Genomic DNA, 16,167 nt, shown 5'->3' with positions numbered 1-16,167 from the left:
GAGAGAAATTTTTTTCATCACATATCCAACAAAGGATTTGTATCCAGAATATATAAAGTACTCTCAAAACTCAATAGTAAAAAACAAATAATCCAATTTAAAAGTGGGCAAAAGACTCCAATAGATGTGTCACTAAAAGGATATATGGATGGTAAATAGGCATACAAAAAGATGTCCAACATCATTAGCCGTTAGTGCAATACAAATTTAAATACAATTAAATACAACCACTCAACTATTAGAATGCTAAAATGTAAAAATATCAAGTGCTGGCAAAGATGCTGTGCATTGGGGGGCTAATGCACTGCTGGTGGGAATGCAAAATGGCACAGCCACTGGAAAACACTCAGAAACAGCTTGGCACTTTCTTATAAAGTTAGACATAGAGTTACCATATGACCCAGGATTCCCACTCCTGGGTATTTACTCTAGAGAAATGAAAATGTACGTTTAAGGCGAAACTCTATTCATGAATATTTACAGAAGTTTCATTTATAATCATCAAAAGCTGGAAACAATCCAGATGTCCAGAAGCAAATGAATGCATGAACAAACTGTGGTACGTCCATACAATGGAATGACTCGGCAGTGAAAAGGTAAGGATATTGATACATTTTAACAACCTAAGTGAATCTCAAGGGCATTATGCTGAGTCTCAAAAGGTTAAATACTGAATGGTTTGTTTTATATGACATTCTTGAAAGAATAAAGCAATCATGATGGAGAACAGACCAGTAGTTATCAGGGGTGCGAGTGGGGAAACAGTATTATTATAAGAGGTAACACAAGGAGTTTTTTTGGAATGAGAGAGCTGTTTTGATTGTGGTGGTGATTACTCAAGTATCTACAGCTATTAAAATTCATATAACTGTACATCAGAAAGAAAAGGAGGAAAGGAGGGAGGATGTAAGGGGAGAAGAAGAAGGAGGAGAGAGGGGAGGAGAGTGGGGAGGAAGAAAGGAAGGAAGGAAGTGTGACCTAGCAGAACCCTATTGTCATCATTGGTGACCATCTGATATCTGTAATGGTGCTTGTAACTGCTTAAGTGTATTATGGTTTAAAGGGTTTTCCTCATGCTCTTGCTGACTAGGATTAGGCTGGAGAGGAGGGAGGCTTGGGTGAGCTGCCCACCTCCCTTGTGGTGCTGGTGCTTCATGCAGGGTTTATGCTCAGTGCCCTGCTCCTGACCCCAGTGCCTCCCTCTTTGCCTCAGTGGTTTCCTTGTATCCTGTTGTTCGAGCTGCAGGCCTCCAATTGCAGCAGGATGTTCTAGGCCTCAACCTGCTTAAAAGGCTAAAAGCATTTATCAACCTGACTTTAAACTGCACAAGTTTTTCTCTAGAGCTCTTTTCCATGGAGCCCCTTCTTGCACATCCTTTGTTCTAGGTACGAGAATATTAATAGTCCCAAAGCTGGAGATGAACTTCATACCCAGTAGGGACAACTGCATCTGCAAAAACAAGAAAAACTTGCCAACAATCCATTACCCTGTATGTGATCTCTATGGAAACTAGCTCTGCCCCTTGAACTCTTGATCTTTTACTATAAAACCCCCTGACTTCTCTCCCCAGCAGGCTCATAGTCTTAGAGGCATTAGCCCACTGTGGCCTCCTTTACCTGGCAAAGAAATAAAGTTGCCTTTTCTACTTCGTCCAAAACTCGTCCTCAAGTCTCAATTCAGTAAGCAGGGTATGGAGGCTGTGTTTTGGCAATAGGGAGGAAGGAAAGTAGGAAGGGAGGAAAAAAAAGTTTAAAAAGTTGGGAACCACTACTTTACATTCCATTCCTGGACTAGATCTGAAGGAGTTTGTTAGACTAAAGCCAGAAGCCAGCTTGGAGGCTCTGGTCATGGAGATGGAATAAGGAAGGTGGGACAGATCCAGGCAGGGAAATAAAGGTGGAAGAGAAAAACCCTGCCCTCAAAGAGTTGGTACCCTTGTAGGGGAAATCCATCCAGTTGGCAGAACAAATGTACAAATAATGACCAAAACAACCATTCTGGCAGCCTAGCCAGGTGCTCAACAGGAGCCACGGACATTAAGTGCTCTGAGCCCCTGCAGGGCTGGGAGACACACACCTCCATCCTTGCAATGCTGAATTCAGGCCAGTTCCACTCCTGGTTCCTCCCCTATGGAACGAACTGATGGTCTTCCTGTCTCTGAGGGCTTCCAGCCCCAGTGATCCACGTGTCATGCAACAGTATGACCTATTCTTGGCAGCAGGCTCAGAGCACATGGTTCTAAAGAAACCCAGAGCCCGGCTGGGTTCCAAACCTTCCTACCCATCTGCCCAGCCTGGGTGTCCAGACCTGTTGGTGTAGACAGTGCCCATGGATGCCTTTCCAGCAACTGAGGCCTCTGGATCCTCTACCTTAGCTACTCAACGGAAAGAACGATTACCCCAAAAGGGGAATGCCTCAGTTCTTGTCTTGCCCAAAAGAGAAGAATCCAGACGAGAGACAAAAGCATTGTGTAGCAAAAGATTTTATTAGCAAAGCAAAAGTACACCTCCAGGAGCAGAAGATGGGCTGACCCAAGGGAGGATGGCAGTGGTCTCTTTGACCCTCCTGTCCTATACCCTTGCTTAGGGGTGGTCTCTTGACAGCTCTTGCCCTTGGAGCGCTTAGTCCTGCCCACCCTCTTTTGTGCACGTCCTTACCTATGATGCACAGGAAAACCCATGAGAGGGGGCCTAAACCGCAATGCTGATTACATCACACTGAGCACTGAGTCATGTCCGGTTAGGTATCCCTTGTTGATACCATGCAGTTGCAGCCGTCTGGTCCCAGCTGGCTTCTTGCTGGCCCTCATTTAGAGGAAGTAAAGCCCCTTATGCAGACAGAGGACATATCACCATCTTGCAGACCATCCTCCCTCTCCTCCACCTTTTCTACCCGATGCCCCCACTTATCTGACTGCCAAACAGAACCACTTAAATGTCACGGCTCCTCACCCCACTACCTGTGCTGGTAACACAGCCTGCTGGCTGCCTTCCCAAGCCATTACCTCTTTCCCGTCTAACAGAACCCCGATTGTGTTGGGCCTCCGTGTTCCTGCTGCATCTTCACAGTGCCGTCCTCCTCTCCCAGCTCAGAGAGTGTCCTGAGACTCACCCCCTGCCGGGCCTCCTTCCAAACCAGGAAACAGCCTTCTGCTTTTCATCTGCCTCTTCTCCATACAGCGAAGATAAACCTTCACTTTCCTTTGAAGCTTCGGCCTGTCTAGGGGGAAGGATGAGGCTATGAACCTCAATTTCCTCATCTGTCTGCTAGGTTTGATCAATTACCCACCTCAAAAATTGTTCTAAGGATGAAATGAGACCAAATATGTAAGTTACCTGACCCTTAGTAGGTGTTGAACAAAACTGACTTCCTTCACGCCTCCCAGACATCCATGTCCCATAACAGTCATGTAGCGAATAGACTCAAAACACACACACCCTTGGAAACGATTACACTCAGTCCCTCCTTTGCAAGAACTCATCTAATCAGTTGCTTCTGCCCTAAAAATCAGTCTGAGGGGGGCTTTTCAGGTGTGGCAGCTTTGATGTGTCATCTTAACTGGGCTTAACACTTCCCTTTCCCTGGGGTTTCTGGCTCGGAGACTTACTTATCTTGTGGCAATGGCAGAAAATCAAGAGGACAAATGGGAATTTGCAAGGTGTCTTAAGGCCTAGACTCGGAACTGGCATGCCGTCACTTCCATCCCATTCCAGGCCAGAGCAAGTCACATGGCCAGACTTGGAATCAAAAGGGCAATGAAATTCATTTTGCCCACAAAGAGGCCAAGGCCAGGCACGGATTAAGAGTTGGAACCAAAGATGTCCCACCCCCAGTGTTTCCTCTGTGACAGGCAGTGTGTTAGGTCGTTGACATTGAGCCCTGTCGTCTCCACAACAACCCTGTAAGACAGGTTTACTATTATCTCCAGTCAAGTGACATAACCTACCCAAGAACACATTGCCACTCATTGCCAGATCAGGATTCAAACTCAGTGTAATACCAGTGCCCTCCCTTCACTGTGATGAGACAGTGGCAGGCAAAATGGGGCTACAAGACACGTGGGGGAAACCTGCCCGAGTCAAGTAGCTGCACAAAAAAAGCAGACAACTACAGCTTTCAAATCATGAAGGAGAGGCACATGGTGCTATGAGAAAAGATAATAATGAGCAGGATTTGACCCGGCCAGAGAGGTGGGGGAAGACATCTCTGAGAAAGCAGTGTCTGAGCCTCGATCTGAAGGCTAACTCACAAAAAAAGGTAGGGAAGGGTACTCCAGGCAAAGGCGAGAGCATATGTAAAGGCCCTGAGGTACAGAGAGTAACAGAAAGCTGGTGTGGCTGGCGGAGGGCAAGGGCACACGGTGAGGGCTGGAAGAGGCGGACAATACAAGCCCTTGTAGGCCAGGGTGACCCTCCTAAAAGCATCAGAAAGCGTTAGAGAGGTTTTTGCAAGGGCGTGACATGATGAGACTTGCATGTTGGAAACTCTATCGGCAGGATGAGGAGGGGCTTGGCAGGACACACAATGGAATGCCAGGAGCCCAGGCACCGGGCCATTAGAGATGACCAGGGAGGGTTGATGGTAGAAATGGACAAAGGGGGGGTGGCTTCCAGACAACCTGGGAGGTGAAATCCAGAGAACTCGGTGCAGGGATGGTTCCAGGTGAGAAGTAAGAGAGGGAGGCATTCGGAAGCAGTTGCGGGTTTCTGACTCATCTGGCCCTGAGATGGGGAGAACTGGGTGAGGGCCAATGTGACGGCATGGGACAATGTGGGGCAGGGTGGGGGTGGCGTGGGGGCACAGTGAGTTCATATTTGCACATGTTGAATTTGATGTGTTTTTGAGACATCCAAGAAAGAGGCCCAAGAGGTGTGAGGATTTATGGGTCTGGAGCTAAGAGGAGAGCCAGGGCCATGATGCCAGCTTGTGAGTCAAAACTACGTAGGTGGTCACGGGCGCTGTGGTTGAGATTACCTGGAGCAGTGGATCCTCAGAGAGGTGGGGTCCCGGAAAGGAGACTTACAAAACCCCAGCGATCAAGGGTAAGAACCAGGAGGCTGAGGCTGCCAGGGAGTCTAGAGAGAATGGCAAGAGATGGACCACAAGAGCCAGGGCAGAGGGAGGGATGATGCTCCAGAATGCAGGGAAGAGCTTTTCCAGGAGGGAGGGGTGGCAACAGCGGTGAGCACTCCTGATAACCGTTAAACCGGGCAGCCTTGCGATCATCCTAGGCCTTTCATTCACCTCTCATATCAGGAACTCCTTCTGGCTCTAACATCAGAGAATATCCAGAAACTGTTCACTTTTCACCACAATCCCCAGGGTCCCTGTGATGTGCTGGAGTCCCTTAGTACCAGCCACTTGTAGTGACTCTGCTATGGTGGAAGTGGTTCACCAAGAATGACCGCATCAGGGCTTGCTTTGTTCCCTCAAGGAGAGCTGGTTTACCAGCAGTCTCCTTCCCCGCTGCATCTGCCTTTTATCCACCCCTTATTTCAAGCCTCCTTACTGGTCCACCTGCTTCCACGCTTGTCTCCTACCAGCTGTTCTCATTCTCCAGCTGAGGCGGTATTTCACATCACGTCATTTCTCTCCTTAGCACTGACCCTGTGCCCCTCTCCCACACAGCCTGAGTCCTATGGCCCACCTGGCTCTCTAAGACCTCATTGTCTTTCCTCCCTCCATCACTTTGCTTCACCCACCCTGGCCTGTTTGCTGTCCCACGTACACCCACCCCCAGCACATGCTGCCTCCAGACCTTTGCACTGGCTGTTCCCAGTTGCCAGAAATGTTCTTCCGCAGATATACACATGACTCACATTTGCAGATCTTTGCTGACCTGACCACCCTATTTAAAATTATACACGCCCCCCTCCCCGGTTGTTATCGCCTCACTTGCTGGAGTCTTTCCCCTGCAGCACAAGTGAGCATCACGCTCACAGTGTAATTTACACCAGCTGAATGAGCTCATTGGCCCCGGGAGCAGGAGCTGTGTCGGTGTGTGAGGCGGGCAAGGAGAGTGGGAGGTGGGAAGTGAAGACAGACGATGAGAGACAACTCTTTCAAGAAGTGTGCCAGCTAAGGGGAGAGGGGGAGAGAGAAAGAGAGAACAATAGCTGGAGAGGGTTTATATGTGATTTTTTTTTTAACATCCTGCTCTTTGTTTTAAATTTATTTTTAGCTTTTTTTTTAGAAGCATACTTTTTTTTTTTCTGCCATTTTCTTTCTTTCTTTCTTTTTGGATGGAGGTACTGGGGATTGAACCCAGGACCTTGTGCATGCCAAGCCTGGACTCTACCACTAAGCTATATCCATGCCCCCCATGTGATTTTTTTTTTTAAATAGGAGATTTAAGAATGTTGGAGAGTCATCAAGAGGGATCCAGCTGAGAGGGAGAGCCCAATAGACAAGGGGGGAGTGGGGCTAACTAGTGTGCATGGTGGGGGCCAAACCTGGGCAGCAGCAAGGAGGGAGGACTAGCCTGAGATGGCAGGAGGGCTGGCATCTCTGTTGGAACAAGAGGAAAGGGAACAGGAGGCTAACAGATGGAGGTGGGCTTGTAGGTTTGGCACTAAGAAGAAAACAGAGCTTCTATTCTTTCTCTTGACATAGGAGTTGAGGTGGTCTGCTGGCAGAGGAGCTCAAGAAAAGTGAAGAAGATTTGGGATAGTCAGTCACTGGGGAGTGAGTTGTCCCTGAGGACCCTCTGAGGGTGATCACCAATTGATGGGGGAACCGTCCGCCCCAGGGGGGTCTTGTTCTGGCAGGGCTGTGCCACTCAGCGATCTGAAAAGAGCAAGTTGAGCTGGGGTCACCCACCTTGGCACTGGTTGGGAAGGTCTGATGGTGGGGCGGAGGGGCATGGGGTTGTGGCAGCAGCGAGCCTTCTGGAAACAAGCCCTAGCCACACATTGTAGGCCACTGTGGCCAGGGAGCCAAAGATGTCACTTCCCTCCTGTGGGGGCATTTTGGATTCCAGTGCCAGCTTGGGATTTGGGGACAGAGCCTCTTTCAGGGAACTGCCTCTCTCCCTGAAAGAAACTGCTCTGGGGCAGGGGAGGAAGGATGTCGAACTGTAATGCTTTACAAGGTGGCGGAGGGGCGGGGGAGGGAAGACCCATTAGGCCCACTGCCATCGTCCCTGCAGCGCGGCCAGCTGCCGGAGTGCGAGGTAATTCCCCCGTGTCCTTTATTGCCTCGGCTCGGTGGGAATGACACTGGGCCCCGCTTTATGAGCTGGCAGCACGGCTTCTACGAGCAGGCCTGCTGTCAATAAGGGCTGTGTTTTATATTACGGGCGGGACGATTTATGGGCCTCCCCAGCACTCGGCAGACAGCCATTTGGCAAAGGAAGAAAATGACCTAACACTTAAGAAATTTGGAAGCCAGAAAACAGGCGCGCGCGCGCGTGTGTGTGTACGTGTGTGTGTGTGTGTGTGTGTGTGTGTGTGTGTGTGTGTGTGTGTGTGTGTGTGTGTGTGTTGCCTGTGTAGCTATGTCTGCATCTGCTCAACTTCGTCTGCCTGACTTACCAGGTATTGGAAAATGGGAACAGCTCCGTTAAATACGCTGGTTATAAAAATAAAATGAAATAAAATGACTCATTTCCTCCTGGAGATGGCCTTTGCATCACACACTGACCATGAGATTTTGGGGAGAGAGGCAGGGACGCAGATGGTGGTCGATTTCCTGCCAAATCAACCTGGATTCCTTTCCCTCTAGTTAGGTCTAGCTTTTAGCATAGCATCTGATAAAGTCTCCCATGAGAGAATTTGCCATCTTTTACTGAAATTTCGGTTCAGGTCTGTCTTCCCGCTAGCCGGTGAGTTCCTCCTAGAAAGCAGGGCCATGTCTCATTTGACTTCACATTCTTGGTTCTTTTAAGTTGCAACTGGCCCAAAGCCAGGACTCGGTCAGTGGTCATTGAATTCATGCTTCAGTAAGTGAGGACTGTCTCCCCAGGTGCTGAAGCCATCCGCCAAGCGCCAGCCTCCCCTTTAGACAGTGAGCCTCTTGTTGGCAGGTCCCCATCTGTGTCAGCTCGGGCCCTGACACATAGGAGGCACCTGGGAATGTTACTGGAGTGGGATGAGCTGAACAAACCAGAGAACTGTGGGTCGGATGACTGTCCACTTAAGTACATTTGCCACTGGTGAACCGCCATCCCAGACAGTGCTGAAAACAAGAGTGGGTGGATGGCTTCAGGGCTGTTCCTTCTTGGTCTCTTTGCTCTCCCTTCCTCATCCCACTGACCTCTGAGTGGTGGAGGGTCCCAGGCTCAATCATCATCCCTTCCTTCTATTGTCTCTCCCCAGGTGTGCTCACACCACCTCAAGGCTTTAAACCCCATCTACGTGCTGATGACTCTCAAATGTGTACCTCGCCCACGAACTCTAGGCTCTAATATTTAACAACTTATCTGGAGGTCTTATAAGCATTGTCAATTTAATATTTATCCCCAAACTTTTGTCTCCCCTAGTCTTCCTCATCTCAGTAAATGGCACCACCATTCACCAGTTGACTAAGGCAAGAACCCAAGAGCCTTCTGAGTTGATTAACGTTGTGCATCAAATTGACTGGGCCATGGAACACCAGATATTTGATTAAATGTTAATCTGGTGTGTATATGAGAGTGTTTCTGGATGAGATTAACTTTGGAGTCAACAGACTGAGTAAAGCAGAGTGCCCTTCCCAATGTGATGGGCCACGTCTCATCAACTGAAGGTTTGAAAAGAACACAAAGGCAGAGTAAGGGAGAATTTGCTTTCTCTGCCTACCTTCAAGCTGGGACATTGGTCATCTCCTGCTTTTGGACTTGGACTTAGACTATAACCACACGGTCAGCTCTGCTGGGTCTCCAGCTTGCTGACTGCAAATCTTGGGATTTCTTAGATAGATATAGATACAGAGATAGAGATGGAGCTAGTGATAGATAGAGACGTCTAATTTCTCTTTTTTTCTCCTACATTTATTAATGGAATTCTACTGTAAGGAAGAGCTGCCTCTTCTCTCCCATTTATGTGTTTATCTGGTTATTTAAACTTGTATCAGTATAGGCAGGTGAATATTTATTTCATCCTTTGCGTTAAAATTTGACACTATCATTCATTTTGTTGTTCAAATGATTCTAGTTTTGACCATCGGGAGCTCTTGGCGGTAGGCTCCTATGTTCTTTTCATATGCCCTCCCCCATGTTTTGTTTGTTTGTTTTAAGGACTTCTTTTCTGGCACTACCAGACTTTCCTTGTATTTTTCCTGCCTCAGCCCTGGAATCAGCCATTTCTCCGTGGATCCTTGGTTCTTCTAATTGGAGAATGGTGCTTCCAAGCCAAGATCTGGGCCCCTACATGTGCTTACTGCTACTGGGTGCCATTGCTTCTAGATCCTCCCATCAGATAGAGCCAGGAAATATGTGTATAATACTTGCTCATGCACACACACGTGTGTATTTATTTCTGCATTTTTATTAAATGCCATAAGTTCAAATTACTATCTCAAACTTTAACACTACAGGGTTTATTTTAGACTTCCGCCTTTCCTTATTTGTAGCTTCTCCAACAGTGAGAAACCCAGCTTTCATTATCTGCAATTTATTTACTTATTTGTTCAATTCTAGCGTACACATAAAGTGTTTCAGAATTGCGAATCATACCCTGGAAAGAAACCCATTAATAACCAGGTTTCAGTACTGGTGTACGCTATTTTTTGGTCTTTAGCCTTACAATATTCAATCAAGATATTCTTTTTTGTTTGTTTTTTTATTGAGGTGTAGTTGTTCCCATTTCATCCCTCTTTATGCTCCTTTTTAAACCCCTTCTTTCCACCCCCTAACAATCTCTTTAGTTCTGGTTTATCTTTTTTATGTTTCTTCTGCAAAAATGCTGGAGCCCAAGGCCTCACACCACAGGGCTCCCACGGGGCTTTTCTCACACCTCCGCCAGCTCGGGTTTGGAGACACATCACCTGGGGGCTCCCAGTCACCTTGAGAGGGTGGTTATCTTCATTTCCAGACAGAGAAACTGAGGCACAGAGAGGTCTCCTGTCTGCCCAAGGTCACACAGTGAGCACTGCCTGTCTGGCAAGGCAGGGTGCTGGCTTCTGAGGGCCTCCCTGTGACGGACGGAGTGGTCCGACACCCTAGTGGGTCATCTGTACCAGCCCCTCCTCTAGATGACAAAACCATTTTCAGTAATAATCTTGTCACAGAAAAATATTTTTTCAGCCATACGTACACATACATATATTCATTTTCATATTCTTTTTCATTATAGGTTATACAAGTTATTGGATATAATTACATACAGTTCTCTGTGCTATACAGAAGAAGTTTGTTTTTTCTCTACTTTTATATATAGTAGTTAATATTTGCAAATCTTGAACTCCCAATTTATCCCTTCCCACCTCCTTGCCCCCTGGTAACCATAAGTTTCAGAAAAATATTAATGATCAGAAAAAGTACACTGATAGTGAAATATCTCTCTTGCTAGCACTACACACACACACACACACACACACACAAAATTCAGAAAAACTTGAAAGAAAAGGAAAAGAAATCAAATATTATAGTACTTCAAAGGAAAAACTTCAACTGTTTTTTCAATACTTTTCATATCTACCTAGCAATTTGCACTTTGATCCTCTACTTACAAGCTGAGGTAACAATATTTTATATAAATAATTATCTTGTAACTAGCCAGTGACTTTTAATAAAGCAAAAACCTCTGCAAAGGGTACAATTTAGGCAATTACTGAATCGTGCAATGAGGTAATGTTTTATTTTCTTGATTTATTATTTCTTTCTAAAATAACCAATGAACATGTAAAAAATATAAATTTAGATTTTAAAGGGACTATTCAAATTCTGCCAAATAGTTCATACGTGAGCTAAAATCTGCACTTACTTAACAAAAACGTTACACCTCACAGTTTGCACGGCTCCACTGCATTCAATTTTGAATGCTAATGAGCACTTAAAGTTCTGGAATTCTCACTTTAATCACTGGACTTGAGCAGTTTATTCCAGTGGGGGTTGGAAACATGTACTGAGCCTGAAAGGAGCTTGAATGATTCTAAATCAAGGAACTCACCCTTGTAACACGTGCCGCTAATTTCGTGTGTGTCAGGGGCTGACTGTATGAAGGAGAGTTCTCAAATGATCATCCATGTAGAAGCCAATGTTTATTAAAGGGTAACTAATAAAATTGTGCTCATTTGAAGCTTACAAATATATTATGAAAACTCAACCAGAGCAATTATTTAGAACTTAAACCAACAAAGTGTTTTGTTTTGTTTTTTCTGGAAAAAATACGCTATCACTGACATTGTTTCGATCACTAGTGCAGGGTGACAGTAAAAAGCAGACCAACTCAATCTGTTTTGTTATTGCTTTTATACTTTTCATAGACCACGCAGCCCCATGCTGCCTGCACCCAGAGTGGACCCCTTCCACCCCCTGCCCTTGGTCCTAAGGAGGCCTCACTTAACTTCACAGCATCTTCTGCTAAGGGGAGAAGATAAATGGAGAGCCCCTTCCTGGCCTTCCAGAAGCACCAACAAGCCATTCTCAGGACCCCAGAGCCCTCAGCTCAGTCACGTGCCTTCCTTGTTTTTAAGGCCCAGTTCACATCCCCCTTTCCTCTAAGACACTTGCCTGAGCTCATCCTTCTCTACAATGTGGGCACATAAGACGCTAGCCAACCTACACCTGCAGGTCACACTGGGCTCTGCCAGGGTCCTTGCTTGTCCAGCACCAAGTCACCCTGAGGTGTATCTTAGCTGGTGCCTGGTGTTCACTCTGTTCCAACCTCACCCAGTACCAATTACTGTTGGATGAGAGGGGAGGGCAGGGGGAAGGGTGACCAGTCCTTCATGAGGGGACCTCAGCCAAGGAATGGAGAACCACAAAATGGCTAGACATCTGGAAGCCTGGGGGTTGCCCTCCAGTCCTCCCAGGCATGTGAACCTTGCTGCAAACCTGCACATCCAAGCAGGCCCTGCTGGTAGGATGTGGGGCCGCATTAGCACTCTCTGCCCTCTACATGCCAAACCCCGTGCTGGGCACTGTGTATGTATCTCCTCATTTCAGACTCACAACAATCTTCCAGGAGGGCCAGTCCTCTCATTTAGAGGGGTCCTCACCTTCCCCCACCAGCCAGGTACTAAGGAAGCCCTTGTAAGGGCTAGAAGGCTCTCCAAGGACAAGTGGACAAGAGGCTGCGCCTCAAAGAGCCTGGAACTCACAATGGTGTGTTTCGAGAGCCTCTGGGCCTCCTGCCTCCTCTTAAGCTGATCAGCTCCCCTCTCCCGCTTCTCTCCAGGCCTAGTCCCCTGCCTCCTCATCAGCCTGCCGCATCCCCTGCAAGTCCCCACCTGCAAGACCTTCTCCATCTCCAGGTCCTCTGCTGAGTGGCAACTTCTCCTGCTTCAAAATCCCAGAGAGAAAAACAGAGGATGACAGTGTTCCCTGTGCCTCAACCCAGTTGTCTCTCCTTGATCCACCCCACTGTGGTCAAGCAGTCGCCCTGGTGGGGTCTAAGGGCCAGGTTGGAACATAACTGTCCTAATGCAGGGAGATGCTATTATTATTAGGTACCTCTTTTTACAACCGAGGAGATTGTAAAGAGTTTCAAAACTTACATGCGGACCCACTGAAGGTGGCTCCTGGAGACTCAAGTCCAGGCCCGTGCTCCTGTGGTCCCCACCCTGCCTTCCCCTGGAGTGAGGCCCCTGGAACGCAGCAGCGAGCAGCTTCCTGGTCTCCCGTGCCAGGCAGCTACAGGTGATAAACTGCCTTGTGCTGAGACTTATTGAGCCATTCGAAGCCGTCCAGGGAACCCAGCTACGTGTAAATATCAACTCTGTTTGGCAAACTACCTGGAGTGGGATTTTATTTCTGCTGGGCATTATTATGGATATTGATCTGAGAATCTGAAAATTCAATAAAAACAGATTAAACCTCCCAAAGAATGAGTGCGAATCATCAACCTGCGTTGCCGAGGGGCGAGAAGGCGAAGTGGGTGGGAATGAGGACCCAGGGCTGCGTCAAGCTGGGCGGCCCACCCCTGCCCCTCGAGGCTGCCTGCCAGCTCCTCAGCCCCCTCACTGCCCAGCCTGTGCCCGTCCCAGGGCACAGAGGACAGTGTCCACCTGCAGGACAACTGGCCTGGCTCTTTAGGAAACTGATACCATGAGAAAAAGGGGAGACTTTTTTTAAGTTTGGTTTTACGAAGTCTAATTGACATATAACTTACTAGTTTCAGGCATACAACAAAATGATTCAATATTTGTAAACATTGCAAAATAATCACTACATAAATCTAGTTAACATATGTCATCTTACGGAGTTACAAAAAATTGATTTTCTTGTGATGAGAATTTTTAAGATCTATTCTCTTAACTTCCAAATACGCAATACAATATTAGTAACTGTAGTCACCATGCTATACGTTACAACGTAGGACATATTTATTTTATAACTGGAAGTTTTTCCCTTTACCCATTTCTCTGTGCCACCCACCTTGGCTTCTGGCAATCACACAAATGTCTTCTCAGTATCTATGACTAGGGTGTTTTATTTTTGTTTGGAGGGGTGGTTCTTTTAGATTCCACATATAAGTGAGATTGCACAATATACAAATATTTCTCAGTCTGACTTAATTTCACTTAGCATAATCCCCTCTAGGTCCATCCATTTTGTTGCAAATGCTAAAATTTATTATGTATTATGGCCAGTAATATTTCATTATATCTTCTTTATCCATTCATCCATCAATGGACACTTCAATTATTTCCATATCTTGGCTATTGTAAGTAATGTTGCAATGAATATGGGGGTGCAGATACCTTTCTGAGTTAGTGTTTTAATTTTTTCCAGATAAATACCCAGAAGTGGGATTGCTGGATCATATGTAGTTCTATTTTTAGTTTTTTGAGGACTCTCCGTACTGTTTTCCATCAATTTACTTTTCCACCAACAGTGCACAAGGGCTCCCTTTTCTCCACATGCTCGCCAGCACTCATTTCTTATATTCTAATGATACCCATTTTGACAAGTGTGAAGTGATAGCTATTTATGGTTTTGACTGCATTTCCCTGATGATTAGTGATGTTGAGCATCTTTTTATTTACCTGCTGACCATCTGTATGTCTTCTTTAGAAAAATGTCTACTCAGAACTTCTGCCCACTTTTAAACCAAATTGTTCAGGTTTTTTGGTTTTGTTTTGCTTTTACTATTGAGTTGGATGAGCTCTTTACATATTTTGGATATTAACCTTTAGCAGATATAGGATTTGCAAATATTTTCTCCCATTCAGTTGGCTGCCTTTTCATTTTGTTGATGGTTTTCTTTCCTGTGCAGTAGTTCGAAGTAGTTCCATTTGTTTTTCTTTTGTTGCTTTTGCTTTTGGTGTCAGATTTAAAAACATCATTGCCAAGACCTATGTAGGGGAGCTTACCACTGACGTCTTCTTCTAGGAGTTTTATGCTTTCTGGTCTTTCATTCAAAGTCTTTAATCCATAGGGTTCTTAGTTAAAAGAGTCCGAAGAGATTCAGCAACCAAGTGTCAACCTTGATTGAATTCTGATTCCGAAATCATTTTTTTTAAAAGCTATAAAGGACTTTGGAATTTTGATGAAATTTGAATATGGACCAGGTATTAGAAGATATTAGAAAACTGTTAAATTTTTAGGTGTGATAAATGAATGGTTTTGTAGAAGAATGTCTTTATTCTTAGGAGACACATGCTAAGTATTTAAGTAAGAAATGTCATGACGTCTGCAGCTCTTACTTTCAAATGGTCATTAAAAAAAACTATTGACATAGAAAACAAACTTATGGTTACCAAAGGGGAAAGAGTAGGGTGGGAGGGCTAAACCAGGAGTTTGAGATTAGCAGATACAAACTACTATATATAAAATAGATAAACAACAAGGTCCTACTGTACAGCACAGGGAACTACATTCAGTATCTTGTAATAACCTATAATGGAAAAGAATTTGAAAAAAAAATATATATATATATATATCTGAGTCACTTTGCTGTACACTTGAAATTAACACAACGTTGTAAATCAACTATACTTCAATTTAAAAAAGAGGAAAAAGCATAAGAAACAACTCTACTTTATAGCCACAATAAAATGAAACCTCTTTATATAATTATACAACACTTACTTATACAAAGTATAAGAGATATTTTTTTATTGCCAGCTATTCCAAATCTCTTGTGGAACCGGGTGGGAGAATCAACTATTAATTAACAAACAAATATTTTAAACATTGCAAAAAAATCTACTAATCTATGTGGATATGTTGACAAGGCAAATAGGGCAAATTATGAACAAGGCAAATAGAGACATTTCTCTGTCTAAATTCACAAGGAATGTTGGTCTGTAATTTTCTTTTCCCTTCATGCCTTTGTCCAGTTTTAGATCAGGATTAGTTTGGCTTCATAAAATGAGTTAGAAAATATTTTCTGTTCCTCTGTTTTCTAAAAGAGTTTGTTTCAAAATAGTATTATCTCTTTTTACCTGTTGGATAGAATCCACCATGAAACCATTCTGAAATTTTCTTTGTTAAGAGATTTTTAAATTATAAATGTAATTTCTTTGATAGATAGAGGGCTATTTAAATTTTCTATTTCTTAATGAGTCAGTTTTAGTAAGGCATGTTTTTCAAAGAATTTGTCCATTTCCTCCAAGTTGTCAAATTTATTGGCATAAAGTTGTTCATAATATTTCACTTTTTATTTTTTAATGTCTGTGGATTATGCAGTATTGCTCATTTTTTATATTTCACAGTGGTAATTTCTACTTGCTCATTTTTTTCCCCTTGATCATTCCTGCTGGAGGCTTATCAATTTCATTTACCTGATCAAATAATCAACTTTTTTTCCTAGCTCCTTTAGATGAAAACTTAGATAATTGATTTTAAACCTTTCTTCTTTTCAAATATAGGTCTCTTATAGAAAATTACCTTTAAGTGTCAGTTTAGCTCCATGCTACAAATTTTGATGCTATGTGTTCATTATCATCCAGTTAAAATTTTTTTAGATTGCCCTTGTGATTTTTTGAAGTGTAAGCTATTTGTTATTTATAAATGTGTTAATATACAAATTTGGAATTTCCTAAATTTTTTTTTTTTTTTTTGCTTCCTAATTAAATTCTAC

The sequence above is a fragment of the Camelus dromedarius genome, chromosome 4 (genome assembly GCF_036321535.1).
Source record: "Camelus dromedarius isolate mCamDro1 chromosome 4, mCamDro1.pat, whole genome shotgun sequence".
Classification (NCBI taxonomy): Eukaryota; Metazoa; Chordata; class Mammalia; order Artiodactyla; family Camelidae; genus Camelus; species Camelus dromedarius.
The sequence above is the reverse complement of the archived record's forward strand: the minus strand, read 5'-3'. Positions refer to the sequence as shown.